The following is a 17,618-nucleotide window of genomic DNA, read 5'->3' as shown; positions in this document are numbered from 1 at the left end:
CAGACAGAAAGGAAGGGTTGGCCTTGGCAAAAATTAGGCTCACATGTGCTTCAGGAGGTTTGAGATAAAGTGTGGCTTTGAGCCCACGTGCTGTGCTGGGGGATAGCACAAGGCAGCGTCTTACACCATGGATTCCAAGGGTTGTAGTTGGGCTGCTGCCTCTTTCTGAGACCCCCCTTGATGTGCCCACACCAACACACTTATGCTCTGCTCCCCACCTCACTGCTCTCACTACCCACATTGGAAGGAGAGGCACACACTATGTCTTCTTCCTGCATCCTGAGCTATTTCTGTGTGTGTGCTCACAGGTGTGCATATGGGAATAAGGAAAGAAATGGGAACAAAACAAGATTTCACCTTGGGAAATCAGTACCTCTGGAGCCATGGACAAAACAATATGCTTCCTGTCACCGTAAGAGGGCAATTTCCAATATTCCAGTACTAAGAAATTGTTCTGAATCCCCTTATGCAATGCTCTATGCATGGAAGAAGCAGGGGTCAGCTGGGGACACACACTGCCTTCCTAGCTCTGAGCATCAGTTGTGGCTGAGTAGTGTGGGATAACTGTAGATGCTCTTAAAGCAGGGTTTATGTGCAAGCCTTATGCTGTGCTGATGTGTTTGCTCTTGGAAACTCTTTTCTGTCTTAGTAACAGCCAGCCAGGCTTGCTTGTCTGTCGCCTTCACATCATTTTGTTTGTTGTTTTGGGAAAAAAATTGCCTGAGATTGCCCAGACTGAGCAATCTTTTTGGATGATCTTTTCTATGCTCTCACTAAGAGCATGTCTGCACTTGAGGCATTATCAGTTGCCTATCCAGGATTCACTCAGGTAAGAGAAGAACTGGACAACCTTTACACAGTGATTTAAATTACAAATATTGGAGGGGATAACTTACGTTGTGCCTTCCTTAGGCTGGAAAGCAGTAAACCCAGCCTAAGTTCACGCCATTTTATTCTGCTGACACGCTGTCCTCTGCGCCCATGTTAACATCCACTTTCTGCTTGTTTATCCTTTCCTGAAGTGTGGTAATTCCATCTCTCCCTGGGGCTGAGAGCCAGAGTAAGGCAGAACAACCCAAGGTGCTGCCTTCTCAGGAGCTGGTCGCGTATCCCAGTAGACCAGCAAACTCGAGGATAAAGTGACCCCTTTACTGCACCTTTGAGATGCACTGGGATTTGTAGGATTTACAGGAGCATCCAGAGTTGGGTTTGAAGACATTGTCTTACCAGGTTTTTCTCATTTCAGAATCATTAATTCCTCCTACCACACACATTTCCCAGGCAGCCCTTATATGTGATACTCAGATTAGTAGCAAAGATTTGCCTTATCCAGTTGTTTCTTCTCCCTCTACTTCTTTCATTTCCTGTAGCTTCTGCTAATAAGACGGAGACAGGTTCTGATCCTGAAGTCAGTCCATAATATGACTCCACGTAAGAAAACTGATATAGGGCAGAAAGCTGAAATGAATAAGAAACCAATTTTGATGAGCGAGATTAATTTTAGTTAATATCAACCATTCCAGAGTTTAGACCTTTACATATGAGCAAGTCACCCTAGGGTCTCTTTATACTCTGTAGAGATAGGTACATTCAAGGCTAGCTCAGCTGAAGGTATCTAAATTAGGAGAAATCAATTCAGTCCTTTATTTCTGGTCCCAGTCGCACTGCCTGTGTCAGTATTCACTGAATTCACTGCATCCCCTTTGCTGATGTCAGTGGCATTTTTCAAAATGCACGATCCCGAGGTACCACAAGGCATACAGTGCAAAAATAGTCCAGAATACATCCCCGTTTCCCACCTACTTCCCAGTCCTTCCTGACTGTTAATTAGAATTTGCAATCGAATCTCTGCAACTTGATTTTTTGGATATGGCACTCACTGAGAGAACAAAGGTATCCACTCATTTCCGTCAGTGAAAAAGGCAGCTTTTCTGTGGCTTTATAGAAGCTACAGAATAAAGCCTTGCTATCTGTGCAGAGAAAAGGGAGTACGTAAGCCTGTTCAAATGCTCTCAACAGCACACTGATCACCATGGGAAAAAAAAGCAAGCCATACACAACCTTGGCAGCTCTAAAAGGAAGTAAAAATTATGGGTTTCCTTATAACTGAGATATCAAACAACTATGAGGAGAAAGACAAAATTGAGCCCAAGTAGAAAAAAGAAACAAAAAGGAGAATTGGGGGTGACTGACCTGGTAACAGAATCATTCTTCCCTTACCCTAACACAAATGAGTTTAAAGCAGAGAACCATCACTTCTGAGAGTAAGAACCCTCCTCATATCTAACCTGCAAACAGCCCAGCAAGGTCTGCCAAGTGCAGCAGGGAGTCTGCCTTGTTGGTCACTGCAAAGAGAGATCCATCCACCTTTCTGAATATGGTGACACTGAGGAGTTAGGCGAGAGACACAAACTTAAGGCTTTAACTTAGAGATGCAGAACTTAAAACTGATTATGGAATATTAACCTAGAGAGACCAGAAAAAAACCATCAACAGCATAAAAGCATCCATATATATATATATATATAATATATATACATATAAGTAGTATATTATTATCTAACAATATCTTTGAGTGCTGAGTCACGGTTTCAGATTCATGGAAAACTAGGCTGCAGGTGGCAATCCACGCGCATCTATTTTCTTTTCACAAAATCCACTTTGCATTGAGGGAACTGCTGAAATGGAGATGCCAGAACGCTATCGGGATGATGCAGAAATCTTTGCAGATGTGCAATTTTCATCTAAAATAAGTTCTACTACTGCAGCGTCCTAGAGTAGTTCAGAACAAAATTAGCCATAATGTATTTGTATGTAGTCTTCCCTGTTTCTAGAGCAGATGTATCCCTGCTGTATGAGCGGAGGAGGAGTTGACCGTTCAGCTGTAACCACACGACTGGCACCAGTTCAGCATTGCACAAGCCAATGGTAATGAGCAAGGGGAAGAGGGATCTTTAGGGATCTTTAGACTTCTGAATAAATCCACACTCTGTGGATCTGATGTACTGGTCCACTCTGGCCACCTTATCACCATGTCAGAATGACCACTACGGACCGCTCTAGATGAGGGCAATCCACCCCCAGCAAGTTTGTTGATGATACAAAGGTGGGAGGCATGGCTGATGCACCAAAAGGCTGTGCTGCCATTCAACAAGTCCTGAGCAGGCTGCTGAAGTGCAACAAGTGCAAGTGTAGTGTCCTGCACCTGGGGAGGAATAACCATATGCACCAATATAGGTTAGGGGCTGACCTACTGGAGAGGAGCTCGGAGGAGAACTTAATGGTCCTGATGGTCCACAGGTTGGCCATGAGCCAGCAGTGTGCCCTGGTAGCCGTGAAGGCCAATGGTATCTTGGAGTGCATTGAAGAGTGTGGCCAGCAGGTCATGGGAGATGATCTTCCTCCTCAACTCTGCTCTGGTGAGGCCACATCCAGAGTATTATGTCCAGTACTGAGCTCCTCAGTTCAAAAAGGACAGAGAACTCTCCTGAGTTGGCATAGACTCATAAGGATCATCATATCCAACTCATGGCTCCATACAGGACCGCCCAAAAATCAGACCATATGTCTGAGAGCACTGTCCAGACACTTCTTGAACTCCAGCATGCTTGGTGCCATGACCACCGCCCTGTTTGTTAATCCCCAGAGCTCTTTGTTCTGGTTCTTCCCAATAGCCTTTCCAGGTTTGTTTTTCCCATCACTTTTCAGCAAAATCTTCATTACTGTTGTTCTAACAGTGTGAACTTGCTGTTCCAAGCCCCACAGCCATCTCTCCTAATGCAGGCCCACGTGCAGACTGCTGCTCTCTCTGCGACTTTTGATCTTATGGGATGTTAGCCTTTCAGAACTGGTCATAGTAACATGCTCTGAAAACAATAACAAAAACATTGTTTGCTACTGTAGGTTATCCCGCAGAGGTTTCCTTATTTTTGTTCTGTGATGTTTTAAAAACAGAGGCAGGGATTTCCATCCCTGGCTAGAATCCTTTCCTAGCTTCTTTCACTCTTGAAAGAGCAAGAGGAGCTCTGCTGAGCAGAGCTGATTAATTACAATTGCAACAAAATATATCTTCCTGCTAAAAATATCTGACTGCATTGTGCTTTAGGAGCCGTATGCCTTACATAACATATTAATGCCGCAACCAAACGCCGCAGATCAGATTTTACAACAGCACTTCGCGCTGATTACCGTGAAACAATAGGGAAACGGCTGCAATAACCCTGCAGCTTTCACAAGTCAATATTTAGGGCATCATTACGGCAGGGTGCGTTACTACAGCACTGCGGGAGTTGTGAGACGTGTCTCCCTCATTCATAATTACCTCGACGGTAGGAAACCGTCTTCCTCTAACAAGCCACGAAGCGGGACCGGTGGGGGGGGCTTTCGGCAGCGCTGCCGGCGGGACCCGCGGAAGGAGATGGGACGACGCAGCGCGCTGCAGCCCCAGCGCGGCTCCACACGGTGTCAGCAGCGGGCAGCGCGCCGCCAGGCCGCCCCCCCCCGTCTCTACCTCGCCTGGCCCCGCGGAGCCGCGGCCTCGTCCCGGGGCGGTGCCGCCACCGGTGCTGTGCCCGCCCCGCGGGGCCCGGCCCGCAATGCAGCACGGTCTGGCCGCGCTGTGACCGGGTTGCTGGAGGCTCTGTCTCTCTCCGCAGTGCCCCCGCCTCCCCGGTAGGTGTTGCTGCGTCAGGCCGGCTCGCACGGCGCTGGGTGTTGTGTCTGGGAGAGCCAGGTGCGTCCCTCCGGCTGCGTGCAGCTGGCGGGCGTGCAGCTGTGGTGACAGCGCTACTGCAAGCGGGGGTGGGGGGTGCGCTGTGTCCGACAGACCTGTGAATAGCCTGACTGTGCATGTTGGCATTAAAAGGGAAAGAGAGCCCAGGTAACGCTCAGAGGTGAATTCAGTGTCCTCCCCGTTCTCATCTCTTCAGTTGCTGCTGAAAACTGAAGCTGAGTTGGGGCATCCCTCCCCTTCCAACTTCAGCCATCCTGCAATGGAAAATCAGGGAGCAGCATGTGGTGATCAGCTTAGCCTCTGTGCGGTGGTATCAGGGGCTGCCTTCTCACTGGATGACCAACTCAAGCAAGTGGAAGTTCTTTCCTGCTTAAACATAACAAACGACAGAGCAGCACAACAGCAAGCAATGTTAATAGTCGGTGTTTTGTTTTACCCGTTCCCCTTCCTGAGACACAGCAAAGTATGGAGTTCCCCTTGGCCCTTTTGTTCATACGTATGATGGCTGCTCAAAACCAGTCATGTAACTCCAGGAAATAAGAAGTATCAAGACAAGGACAAGCCAAGAGGAGGCCCGGAGTTCTTTGTATTTATGACAACAGCCTTCAGAGCCCACAGCGCCCACGGTCACTGCTGGTCATGTCTCCCTTTTTAGGCCACAAAGTAGCATGACATAGAGCTTCTTGTATTTCACCTGCAATTCCTTTGTGGTGAAGTGACTGAAATTACATCAGAGTTACCTCTTTTGTGCGTGTGTGTGGCACCACGGTGCATATTTTGACTCAGAAAGTGAGATCTACATATAAAAGCTGCTTTACATGACAAAATTGTTTTTCCCCACACGCCTCTCTAAATAACTGATGGCTCTGGAAGCCCTCCCGTCCTCTCCGCAGAGCACCGCGAGGGGGCGCCGCAACCCCGCGGCTCCCGCAGCCCAGCCGTGAGGAGAGAGGCGGAGAGGCGCGGGAGCGGCTCGCCCCGCCCCGCCGTCACGTGTCCGGCTTGCCGGCGCTCCCGCTCCTTCCTCGGCGGCGGCGTTCCGCCGGGTGCCGGCCGCCAGGGGGCGCCTCATCGGCGGTGCTGGGCGGGGTGGGGGCGAGCCGGCCCGCCCGGCGAGCGCCGCTTGTTGACCGAGCGGCGGTTGGTGGCGCGAGACTCTCTCGTGACGCGCTCGCAGGAAGGGCGGGGGGAGGAGGGGCCGCTGCCGGGGACACCGAGAGGGGGAGGAGGGGGAAGGAAGGAAGGAAGGGAGAGCGGGGAGAGCGCGGCCAGGCTGAGTGAGGCGGGGAGGAGCAGGCGGTTGCGTGCGCCCGTGCCGGGGGGGAGCCGCGATGTGAAGCCCCCGGCGGGGCAGGCGGAGGCGGCGGCGCCCGGGAATGCTCGTCTGGGACGCGGCGGAAGGTGAGCGAGCGGCGGCCGCCTCCCTTTCCCCTCGCGGCGCGGCCCCATGGCCGCCCGGCGCTGCGTGCGGGCGGCCCGGCGGGGCCCGCAGCGCCAGCCACTCCCTGGGCCCGCGGCCTGGGCCCGTCGGCGGCGGGAAGAGGAGGAGGAGGGGGTGGGGGGGTTATGTAACCGCCGGCGGGAGGCGGGCGTTGGGCGGGGGGAGGGGGCGCGGAGCCCCCCGGTCGCGCGCGCGGGTTGCAAGTTGGCCGGGGTGTGCCCGCTGCTGTGCGACGCCCCGTCCCCGCACCTGTGTGCGTGTGCACGGCTGTCACATGGGGCACGGCCGCAGACACAACACGGGGCTGCGGGGACGCCGCCGGCGCCGAGCCAGCGCAGGGGTCATTGCAGGGAAATAGGTGGTGGCGGGGAAAGAGGGAGGGAGAGAAGGAAGCGGGGGGAGGCGGCCCGAGCTCTGGCGCAGCGCTGTGCTCCCGCACGCAGCGCTGCCTGCGGTTATCCGCCGCGTGGGCTGCGAGTTGTATTTGCTGAGCAATAGTGCTGGGCACGGGCTCGTGCCTACCGGCTGCGAAGGCAGGCGCGAGCGATGCTGCCGCTGCCCCCTTCCCCATCTCGTGCTGCTGTGTCTCGCTGGCTGCTTGGCGTCGGCTTGACCTGCGGTACCGAGCGGGCGGCCCCCCGTGGGAGGTGCACCGTAACGGCGTGGAAAGCCTGGGAACAGACAGATAGTATCGCCGGCACGTGATTGTTTTGGGTAGAAAATCGGCGTTGCGTGCTGCAATATTCCATTCTTTGCGGTGCTTTTCAAATCGATGTCGGCCTTCAAAATGTCAGGCCTGCAAATGCGCTGCTTACGTTAATGGGTGAATTCCGTCGTGAAAAGAAGAGTTGATGTTGATTGTGCATCGTGATTTAAAGTCCAGATCCAAGCTCTAATTTGATGGCATAACCCGAAGGAGCAAAACCGGTGGATAGTAACTACACGAGCTGAATTCTTCTTTCATTTATGTGCTGTTGTTGCTTTGATAGCGTACTTTTAGCCTCGTTGCCGTTAGCTGTAAGAGATTCTGCTTACATTTTATTTCCTGGACTAGTTTGGTATTTATTAAGGTTTGTGACATTTAACGCAGGAATCCAAATCTCTGCTAAATTCCTTCTTTGCCGTCTTGCCTGAAGCATGTGCTGCTCATCCCCACTGTAATTGTCTTTCAGTCAATCCAGTTCTCCCACTGGACAGTGCACCAAATCCCTGTTAGTAAATAATCCCAAACTGTCAGACTGGAGGTCATTGGTAGGACAGAAGAGGCTCATTGCAGACATCTGCCTTGTGACTTACCAGCGTTTAACTACTTTGAAGATGGATTATTTTAAAACCAAAATGATAACAGGAAAAAAACAAGCAAAAAACCCACCAAACTGTATTTTAAGCATCTGTAGTAAACTCTGATTGTACGTATTTGTGTACGGACAGTGTGTCTTCACACTAATTGGTACTGCAGAGGTGTCTCCAGGCCATCCCTCTGGAGAGCATGTGTGTACTCGCACTGACAGTGTCTTGTTGCTGGCTGCTGAGCCTGATGAGCCTTTCCTCATCCCTTGAGTGGGATGTCTGCTCTGAAAAAGCCTCGTGAAGATGTTTCAGCCTTGCTGCCATCCCTTTCAGCTCCTGGAGAGATTAAAAAAGGAATCGGCAGAGTCAGATACAACAACTGGCTTTGAGTGCACAGGAAAAATAATACAGTTACACAGACTTTTTAATATATCGGTTGTTTGGGACAAGTAAGGAAAGAATAACTTATCTGACCCTACCCATGTGTTTTCTCCATTTAATCTGTTAACTATTGTTTATTTTATGAAGACTGATTTTTATATTAAGCGTCTTTCTGTTTTAATTAAAGGTGTATATTATTATCTCTGAGATCTCTGTCAGCTCTTAGCAGTTTGTTTGCCTGGTATAGCTGTAACGAGGGAGCTAAATAACCAAATGTTGAAACCCTCCTCCAGGAATACAGCGTAGATTAATTTGATGATAGTGGCATGTGTTTACCTAAGCGTAGCAAAATTAAGAAGAATTGGAAGCAAATAGAAATGAGAGTGGCCGTGTAGGTATAAAGAAATGTTGAAAGTAAGAAGCGAATCTAAGTGGATGCAGAAGAAGGCGAGGAACAGGTGAGGGATTCTCAGACACGGTTCATGTAGTGTAATTGTGGAAATGGCTTTTTATTTTTTCTTAAGAGATAGATTTTTGTCATGCTTCTCCCTGAGAGCGGCCTTCTGCTTTGTTGTGGAAACCAGACAACTGTTTAATCGGAGAGGCAGATGTTTTTTAGGGAGGAGGACTTCTCATGTCTGCGGTCTCCCTGCCTGTCTCTGCTTCTTGCAGAGTAACTGGTGCTCGTGAGATAGAAATGAGGATCAGGAAACCCTTCTTCATCTTCATTCTTCGTCTTCAGTGGAGCTGAGATGAGTATGCAGAACAGCTTTACATTCTGAGCAGTGATGATAACTTCTCTTCCTCTTGCTTGTCTTGACCAAACTAACTGAAACTGTTGTAGTTAAGGAATCTGTGACCATTACATTCATCTAAGAGAGATTTCTGTGTACTCGTAGAATTGATGGCTTTGTCTTTCATATTCTTTGCAGCAACTGCTGTAGCAGACCCTGCCTCTTGAATTTCAGTATTAGCTGTTGGGAAACATAAAATACTATATTTTTGTTCTTTTTTTTCTTTTTTTCCCCAACTCATTTCCTACCTTAAAGCTTCTTTAAGTTGGGTTCCTAGTTGGTGTTTCTTCTATTTAACTGTGCTGAACTTTATGGTTTAAAACTTAGTTGCTGGCATAAACTGGGAAGTTCTTTACTATGAGAGGCTGCCCAGAGAGGCACAGTGGATGCCCTGTCCCTGGAGGTGTTTAAGGCCAGATTGGATGGGGCCCTAGGTAACCTGGTCTAGTGTTAAATGGGGAAGTTGGTGGCCCTGCCTGTGCTGTGGGGGTTGGAGCTTCATGATCCTCAAGGTCCCTTCCAACCCAGGCCATTCTGTGATCCTGTAAACAAAGTTCAGACATACTGTGGGCGACTCTTTTGCATTTAAATTTCTATTTTTACCAAATTCCAACATAAGGAAATTAACACTTCTTACCTCCTTATTTGGTTTGCTTGAACTTGTAATGACCTTTTCAGTTTCTTGATTTATAAAAGTAGTCCTGAGAAACATACCTTAGCTCAGGATAAAACACCACTCAGATACTGTGCAGAGCTGTTCCCATAAATGCAGATGGACTGGTTTGATTCTCAAAACCTGAAGTCAGTGCTGATGGGTTGAGATTTGCACTAAGAGTTTTCTTGGAGACTGGCAATCTTGTGGCAGGGTAAAACATGCGGCAGGTTTTGGCAGAGAGCTGGGACTGTTACTGATGTTTCTGGTCAGCCGCCAGTTGTCAGCGAATCTTCAAAGCAAAATAAAGTTCTGTCTGCTGTGTTCATGACTTCATCCCTCTGAGGTGATTCTGATCAGCTGTAAGGCCAGGGCATGATGAGTAAGCATCTCAGACTAAGCATCTCTTGCTCTCCACTGAGGAAGTCATGAAATAAGTGATAATTCATACAGGTAGGAAAGCCCACACCCCTGTGTCACGATGAGTACAATTAACCAAGCAGAGTAAGTATATTTTACTGCTTTGTGTTTTTTAATGCAACTCTTAATTCTGCTACAGAAAAGAGATAGTGGTTTGTAGTAAAAGGATACTGTGCTGCTTTCTGAGTCTGCCTTTTGTTTTAAGGAAACATGAGATCATTGGGGAACAGGGGAAAAGGGCTTTTCAGTCTCTATTTCCTAGATTTCTGAAATAGCTTTTTTTTTTTGCAAGCTATTAAAGCATTCCTTTGATAAAACAGTCAGAGGGATTGGGAGGTAAAGAATTATCATTTTAATTTCTCGTTGATAAGGATCTGAAAGTAATGTTTTGCCTCTCCATAATAATTCCTGTAGTTTCTGTGTTGATTTTTAACCTGCTGAGTTCTACAGACCTCACGTTTGCCCGAGGAAAGCCGTATTTGCTCTACGGCCTTTTTGTATTGATTAGTCTCTACTAAGCAGAGGGGTAACGTTGTTTCAATGTCAGCTGTACTGAAAATACAACCTATAGCCACTTTGGGCCAAGAGCGCAGTTCAAATTTGAGTTTTATACAGGGATCTAATGAATCAGAGCTTTTTTGTTTTCTCCAATGAGCTTCAAAACTGTGTTTTTCCAAGGAAATAGTGAATATCTCTTTCAGCTGAATCTAAGAGGAAACTTGAGAATATGTTGGATCAGATGAAAAGTTTGCCTTAGTCTATACTGTCTCAAGAAGTTGCAGATAGTGGATACCGAGGTAAGAGTAAAGAGCCAACCATACTGAGATACTTCCTCTTTGTTCTCTGAGCTTCCGATTTTCTGAGAATCGGAAAATCCTTAGAATTGGAAGAGGCCTTTATAGGCCACTTAGACCAACTCCCAATCCATGAACAGGAACACCACAGCTAGATCATGTTGCCCAGGGACTGATCCAGTCTCGCCTTGAAGGTCTCTAGGGACTTCACATCAACCACATCCCTAGGCATCCTGTTTCAGTGCTTCACCACCCTTATTGTAAAAGACTTCTCCCTTATATCTAGCCTAAATTTACCTTCTTTGAGCGTAAAGCCATTTCCTCTTGTTCTATCACCACAGACCTTGCTAAAGATTGTCTCCTTCCAGTAGCTCCTGTTTATGTATTTTTTTATATTTAAATAAAGCTTTAGTAGCTTTCTGTTCCTGTAATTTGTTCAACCCATGTACATCCTTGGTGTCCTATGCCAGAGAATGTGCAGATAAACAGGGCTGTAGATTAAGAATATCAGTTGGAATTAAGAAGTGCTATAAAAGAGGTACCACAAACAGAAATTCTACGTATTTAATTACTGACTCTGTAACCATCAATACTTTTGCTAGCAAGATTGCTTCATTTCCTAGAGTTTTGCTACTTTTAGGACTTGGGGGTCCTGGTAGACGAGAAGCTGGACACAAGCCAGCAGTGTGCGCTTGCAGCCCAGAAGGCCAACTGTGTTCTGGCCAGCGTGGGGGGATAGGTGATTGTCCCCCTCTACTTAGCTCTTGTGGGGCCCCATCTGCAGTGCTGTGTCCAGGCCTGGGGCCCCCAGTACAGGAAGGACGTGGAGCTCTTGGAGCAGGTGCAGAGGAGGGCCACTAAGATGATCAGAGGGCTGGAGCACCTCTCCTATGAGGAAAGGTTGAGGGAACTGGGCTTGTTTAGCTTGGAGAAGAGAAGGCTCTGGGGAGACCTCATTGTGGCCTTCCAGTATTTGAAGGGAGCATGTGAACAGGGGAGAGAATGACTGTTTACATGGGTTGATAGTGATAGGACAAGGGGGTTTTAAACTGAGGCAGGAGGTTTAGGTTAGATATTAGGAGGAACTTTTTCACACAGAGCGTGATGACACTGGATCAGGTTGCCCAAGGACGTTATGGATGCCCCATCCCTGGAGGCATTCAAGGCCAGGCTGGATGTGAGCAGCCTGGCCTGGTGGTTGGGCAGCCCTGCACATAGCAGGGGGGTTGAAATTATGTGATCACTGTGGTCCTTTGCAACCCAGGCCTTTCTATGATTCCATGATTTACGTGTTTAGTGGCACCCATATGTGTGTAGAGAGATGGTCCTTAGTATTTGACATCGCATACCACTTGAGCCTGACAAAGTGGATGTCTTATCTCTGTTTTCCCTGAAGAGCCTGGCCTGCTCAGCATCTGCTCAGTGTACACTGATAACACTGAGTTCAGTAAAAAGCACAACTGCCCTGGGCGTTTCTACTAGAAAATAATTTGTGGAGAAGAAATGGAGCCTTCTCATGACATTAGTTAGAGCATTGGTCCAGAGTGCAGATTTGTTTTTATGCTACTGCTATTGCTGAAGTGGTTAATTGGGCTGCAGGATAAATCAAGAGATCAGCAAAAAGACAAGCTTAACGTGCCTTTGTGCACTCAGACCTGCGTGCATGGAAAAATATATCTATATGTATGCATGTATATCCATGCAAATGCATAACATTGATGAAAACCCGTATCTCTTTCAACATGATCGCACCAGTATGCTTACTTCATGCCCAAGGGACCCGGGAAACATGAAGAATGGTGTATGTCAGAGGTTTTTTCCAGAATGGTTCCTCTGAATTCATTGTTAAAAATTTCAGAGCATCTGCAGGTTCCTTGCTTTGGTCACCTCTTAAAATTTCTACTTGTTTTTTAATCTATTCAAGAACACTTATACCTCCACCTACCCATTTTTCGTGCCTTGTTAAATTTCTCTTCAGCTTTCCAGACATTCCCTCTAGTTGTCCTTAGGAAGCTTTAAATCGTTCTGTAGCAGTAACTCATTATTTGGGACAAGGGAGCTTTGTTTACATGTGCTGCCTGCTAGCTGCTTTACCTGCACTTCAGTGTAGGCTTCATGGGTAAGACACAAGTCGTGGGACTGGATGTTGTCAAGCTGAGGTATGCCCAGATTTTCATTTCCTAAGCAAGTTTTATTGATTTATTCAGTTAAACAAACAAAAAACCGGCCAGCTCACCCTTTCTTTTCAAATAAAAGATTAGCATAGTTGTCTATTCTTAAATACCACGAGCAGCTAAATGTATGTGGGCTTGGAGGAAGAACTGCAAGTTGGGTAACTTACGTATTCATCTCACTTATTCTTTCAGATACTGAAGTCCAAGAGAGAAAGAAAATTACCTTTTGGTTTGATTTACAGTCTGTTCAGTGTATTGCTATTGAGAATCCTAATTCCATGAGTGGTTTCTTGTCCTGATTTGACTTAATGATTTTTTTTTTCTGGAATCTAGGCACTTAAAAGCTGGTGTAAACATTGTAAGTGTGCTTTGTCCTCTTGGGGACATTCCTATGCCCCAAAAGAGTATGAGTACGTAAAAGAAATAATGAAGCTGGTTGCTGACATCTGAAATTTGCCAGTGAATTGCAGCAGTAAGAGTATTTGAACTAAGCAGTGTCTTGAGCTACATGGTTAAACAACACTGACAATTTATGAGGAGGAGCCACTTGTTACTGAGGAACTCTAGGGGTGGGATGGGGGAAATATTACCAGACAATGCAGAAATGTTGAAACAGGGGCCAGAGTCTTCTATGAGCAGAAGAAAAATTCAACCAAGGTAAACCTCTACTTGTGACAAGCTCTAAATGGACTGTAGCTGCTACTGAGTGCTATTCCTGAAGGGGAATGAAACATTGACAGTTGGTCTCAAATTGAATCTGGCTTGCTATTTTTCAGAGAACTAACCATCTCAAATGTTGTGTATAAAAGCAAAAAGACTGTCTGAAAACAGATTGCTCAAAGCTAGTGCAGGCTGTGCAGTGATGTACCGTCTTACACTAGGACAGCAAGTCCTCTGCTGTGTTCCATACCCTGTGTTCACAGTTCCTTAAGCTGTGACAGTTTAAAAAGAAAGTAATCTGTCCCAGACTCCAAGACATTTGGGAAAAGGTGTTAACATATTTGTTCTGTACAGCACTGTGTAAATGGTTAAGTGCTAAACAACTGCTTCAGGCAGTTGTGATGATGAGCCAACAGAAGAGGTGCATCTCCTTTAGTTAGTGCTTGTATGAAGGTATTTAGTAGTTGACATGAAAGTAAACTGATCTGAAATATGGACCGTTTTTGCAGAAACTGTCATTTTGGAAACCGAAGTAATTTATTTAGCAAGGAGGCCCTGTGCCTTTCTGGGACTGTCTTCTAGCACTGAAGGTCAGAGTATCATTTTTTTTGCTGTCAGACTCGTGAAAGAATGCAGGGAATGCAGGGAACACTGTTTTAGAAGTCATCCTCACTTCAACAATAAGGAGTTGATTCTGAAGAACAGTTTTTCCATTCATTATGTGTGTAGTATGGCGTGTCACCTTCCTAGGCAGCGCCGTGGGTACTCATCCTTTTGTGAACAATACTAGTTCTAAATTTCTCATTCCCACTAGCAGTTTTGTGGCCGTTACTTCACTGAACACGGTTGTTCTTTGCTAACATAGACTCCTTGTGTTACTTACAGGAGAAGGGAATATTGTGGGGTGGTTTTGGGGACAGATTTATTTATTATTTATTTTCTTAACGTCTTCTGGCTGGTTTCATTTCTGTTGCTTTAAAATGCCATCAGAGGTTGAATTGCAGAACAGACCTTGCTAGTGAACACAGTAATACGGATGCTTATAGTTGGAAGTGGCTATAATACGGGCATGGGGGAATTAAGGTGGGAAGCAGACTTAGCTTCTGTGTTGTTTGATTGTAACTCTTGTGGAAAACTTTGTTGTGAAAGAAACAGGATAGTGTACTCTCCTTCACTGGGGGAGGATGTAAGCAGGGCTAGTTAGTAAACAGTAACTAGCTCCCTGCAAATCTGTGTCCCCGTTTACGGCACAGTTGGTTGATCATAGCTGTGGCTTGAGAGGTGTTTTCCAGTAATGGCTGAAGTAGTCTTCAAGTTGGATCAACAGTGAATGGACCAGTCCTACTCACTCCTTTTTCTGGCTTGTCTGCTTTGGCTTTGTGCAGTCCCATTAAGACTCAGTTCAGAACATTGAAGAGGTAAGAAACTAGCCTATACAATCGTATGATTTTTATTTGGATTTAGCAAGCTGAATTGGCACATAGCAGCAGTCATAAGGGTCATGTGAATGCAGAGTTAAAGCTGGGAAAAAGGGATAAAGCCTGTTAGGCGGTCAGAGGTTGAAGAGCAGCTTCATTCCTTTTGGTGGCTTGCAGACATCAAGTTGACTCATCCATCTTGTGAAACTTCACCCTGAGTGTGTATTTCCCATCTGGAATAAAATTCAGTTGCTTCGTGACATCCTACTTAGTTTCACATAGAACAGTATTGTTAACTCGAGTGCCTCAAATCATAGGTCTCTTTGAAATAAATAAATAAGCAACTTGAAATATCTTCGTTTTGAAATTCCTTTACTGGATTCTGAGATTTTTAGTACATAGTGTAAAAAAAAAAATAAAAATAGATTTAGACTCTGTTGCAGCAGCTTTTTTTCCAGAAGACTTAGCCAAGAATAGGTCTCTCATGTGCTGAGAAATGTGTAAACATGTAAGACAGTTCTTTCCTCAACAAGCTTGCGGCCTAGTGCCAAGCAGAGTGGTGAGTTTGATGTGGGAGCTGGAACCTAGATGCATGAAACTCAAACAGGCCACAAAGTACCCATTTGATGGAAACAGCTTTTAAGTCCTGCTGAGCTGGGATGGATTCGATCTGTGGTTCAGGCAGAAGATTCTGATATTCATTAGCAGTGGCCTTAGATAGCTGTACTTCTGGTAGCGTTAGAGTTCCACCTTCAAAAATACTGTTTGTGCTGTTTGAATAAATTGATTAGATCAGCTTATTTTGCATTAAAGGGTATTGATAGCATTTATTTTGGTCATAAAAACAGTGTTTGTTACTATGTGCTACACTTCCATTCAACTTTCAGTAATTAGAGATAGGATTACCTGTATTGGAAGCTGTGCTTTGCATTTAGACACAGGTCTGGCAGGGTGGGCTGTTGAGTCATAGCACAGACTCTTGTCTTTACAAATAGTTTATGTGCATTCACATAATTCTGCTAGACTGGAGTTGGTCACTTGAAGAGGCAATGGAAATGTATCTGCATAATGGAAAAGGGAGTGCTGGAGAGTATGGCAGTGGTGACTCAAATTTGGGCAGGACTGGTACTGACCTGGAATTTAAAAGTGCATGGGAATCTATATTCACTTCTTACAGAGCCGCTGAAGATGATATCCTGTTCTCTTATGCGTTTTCCCTATAATACCTGTGGTTTTGGTCTGGGTTTGTCTGTCATCCAAACTCTCCCAGATAATTGAAAGCCTCCTTACAACCAAATTTGATCTTACGGTATTTTAAAGAAATAACTTTCCCGAATCAGATACTCAAATACTTAATATCAGCATTCACATCTACATCCCTTGTTTTGCAATCAAAAATATCACAGTTGCCATGCGAATCTTATATATACATTTATAGAATTATATATATTATTCTATATGTATGTAGAATTATATATACAGGTTTATAGAATTCATAAAATAGATATAACCTTTTATTGCATTAAATGATCTGTGAAGTTTGATTAACAATCTTTAATAATATAATGAAGTAGTTGTGGATTGAGAAGTATAATGTGAGGCCTATTAACCACTGTGGAATGGGACATTACGTGTCATTTCCAAGTGTGTGATATTGACTATATCTATACGGTGTTAGAACCGCCGCTTGCAACACCCGAGGGCCCGGGTTCGAATCCCCCTTGTGGTGCAAGGGGTAAAACTGCCGCTCTGCTACACTAGAGGGCTCGAATCCTGGGAGTTGGACTCGATGATCTCTAAGATCCCTTCCAACTCGCACGATACTATGATACTATGATATGATATGATACTAGTCATGTACCAAGCATCAAAACTCTCAGGTGGTCTTCCATCTTCAGTTTTGAAAAACATCTCCTAGTAGAAATTTGACCTTTAGTTAAAGAATCTTACTTTGCCATACACCGAGATTTATACTGTATGTACTCTTGAAAGGTACAGGGCCAAACTGTGGTAATTATGAGGAGTGGAGTTCTTAATTTGACTATTTCATATATATATGTATGTATATATATATACACACATAAATAAATGTGGCGGTTGCAGAGAAAAACATGGATTCTGTTCTTAGGACTACTGCTTCAATCATTACAGATTTCTGTGCAGTTACAGTGTTTGCTGGGAATTTGTTTGTGTTCACAGGTCCAGAGCATAAGCATTTCAGTTTTATTTGAAAAGCTTTTTTCTATGCAGAGGGTCATTTTATAGATTATCTTTGCTCTGGAGATGCCCTGAAAATGATTTACTATGGTGGTTCACTTTACCAAGTCCTCTCTATTGATTCTTCACACCACCACTTTGAGGGTTCTTTACAAAGCATTTCTCTTACTCATCCCTTTGTCTTGATTCCTGTAGAGAGGGCTTTGTATCATCTTTTCAGTTCATGTTTTGTGAAGCAGTGAACATGCTTCAGATCTTGTTTAACTTTTTTTCTCTGATTTAATGTTTCCTGTGTAAGATGGTTTTTATGTTCATTTGTTCCTCAGCTTTCAGAAAAGCAGCTCTGGAGGTTATCTTCATTTTCAAAGAAAAATTTGCACTGTAAGCTCAAGGCTTTAGCAGGATCATAGAACAGCCTGGGTTGGAAGAGATCTTGAAAGAACATCAGGTGTAGCCTCTCAGGGGAAAAGGGAACCTGGTTGAGATTGGCATCCTGTCCACTCATACTGAAAACCTTCAGCAGTGGGGACTGCACAACATCACTGGGGAGGCTGTTTGGGTGACCAGCTATTTCCACTTTAAAAACATGTCTTATATCAAGACAAAACCAGTCATGAAACAGCTTGTACCTGTTGTCTCTTTTCT

The 17,618-nt window shown here is 45.5% G+C and overlaps 1 protein-coding gene across 2 annotated transcripts in view; it reads left to right on the top strand.

Annotated features, from left to right (window-relative positions):
* The first annotated feature begins 5,906 nt into the window (after positions 1-5,906).
* REV1 (REV1 DNA directed polymerase) overlaps positions 5,907-17,618 on the top strand; it is a 52,900-nt gene continuing 41,188 nt past the window's right edge. The window contains exon 1 of one of the 2 annotated variants that reach the window (XM_072335290.1): positions 5,907-6,133. The gene's annotated coding sequence lies outside the window, so the exon portion shown is untranslated. The remainder of the gene's footprint in view (positions 6,134-17,618) is intronic. The other variant, XM_072335300.1, reaches the window with a different exon arrangement.

The sequence above is a fragment of the Excalfactoria chinensis genome, chromosome 1, assembly GCF_039878825.1.
Source record: "Excalfactoria chinensis isolate bCotChi1 chromosome 1, bCotChi1.hap2, whole genome shotgun sequence".
Taxonomy (NCBI): Eukaryota; Metazoa; Chordata; class Aves; order Galliformes; family Phasianidae; genus Excalfactoria; species Excalfactoria chinensis.
Note: the sequence above shows the minus strand (reverse complement) of the source record. Positions and strands in the feature narration are given on the sequence as shown.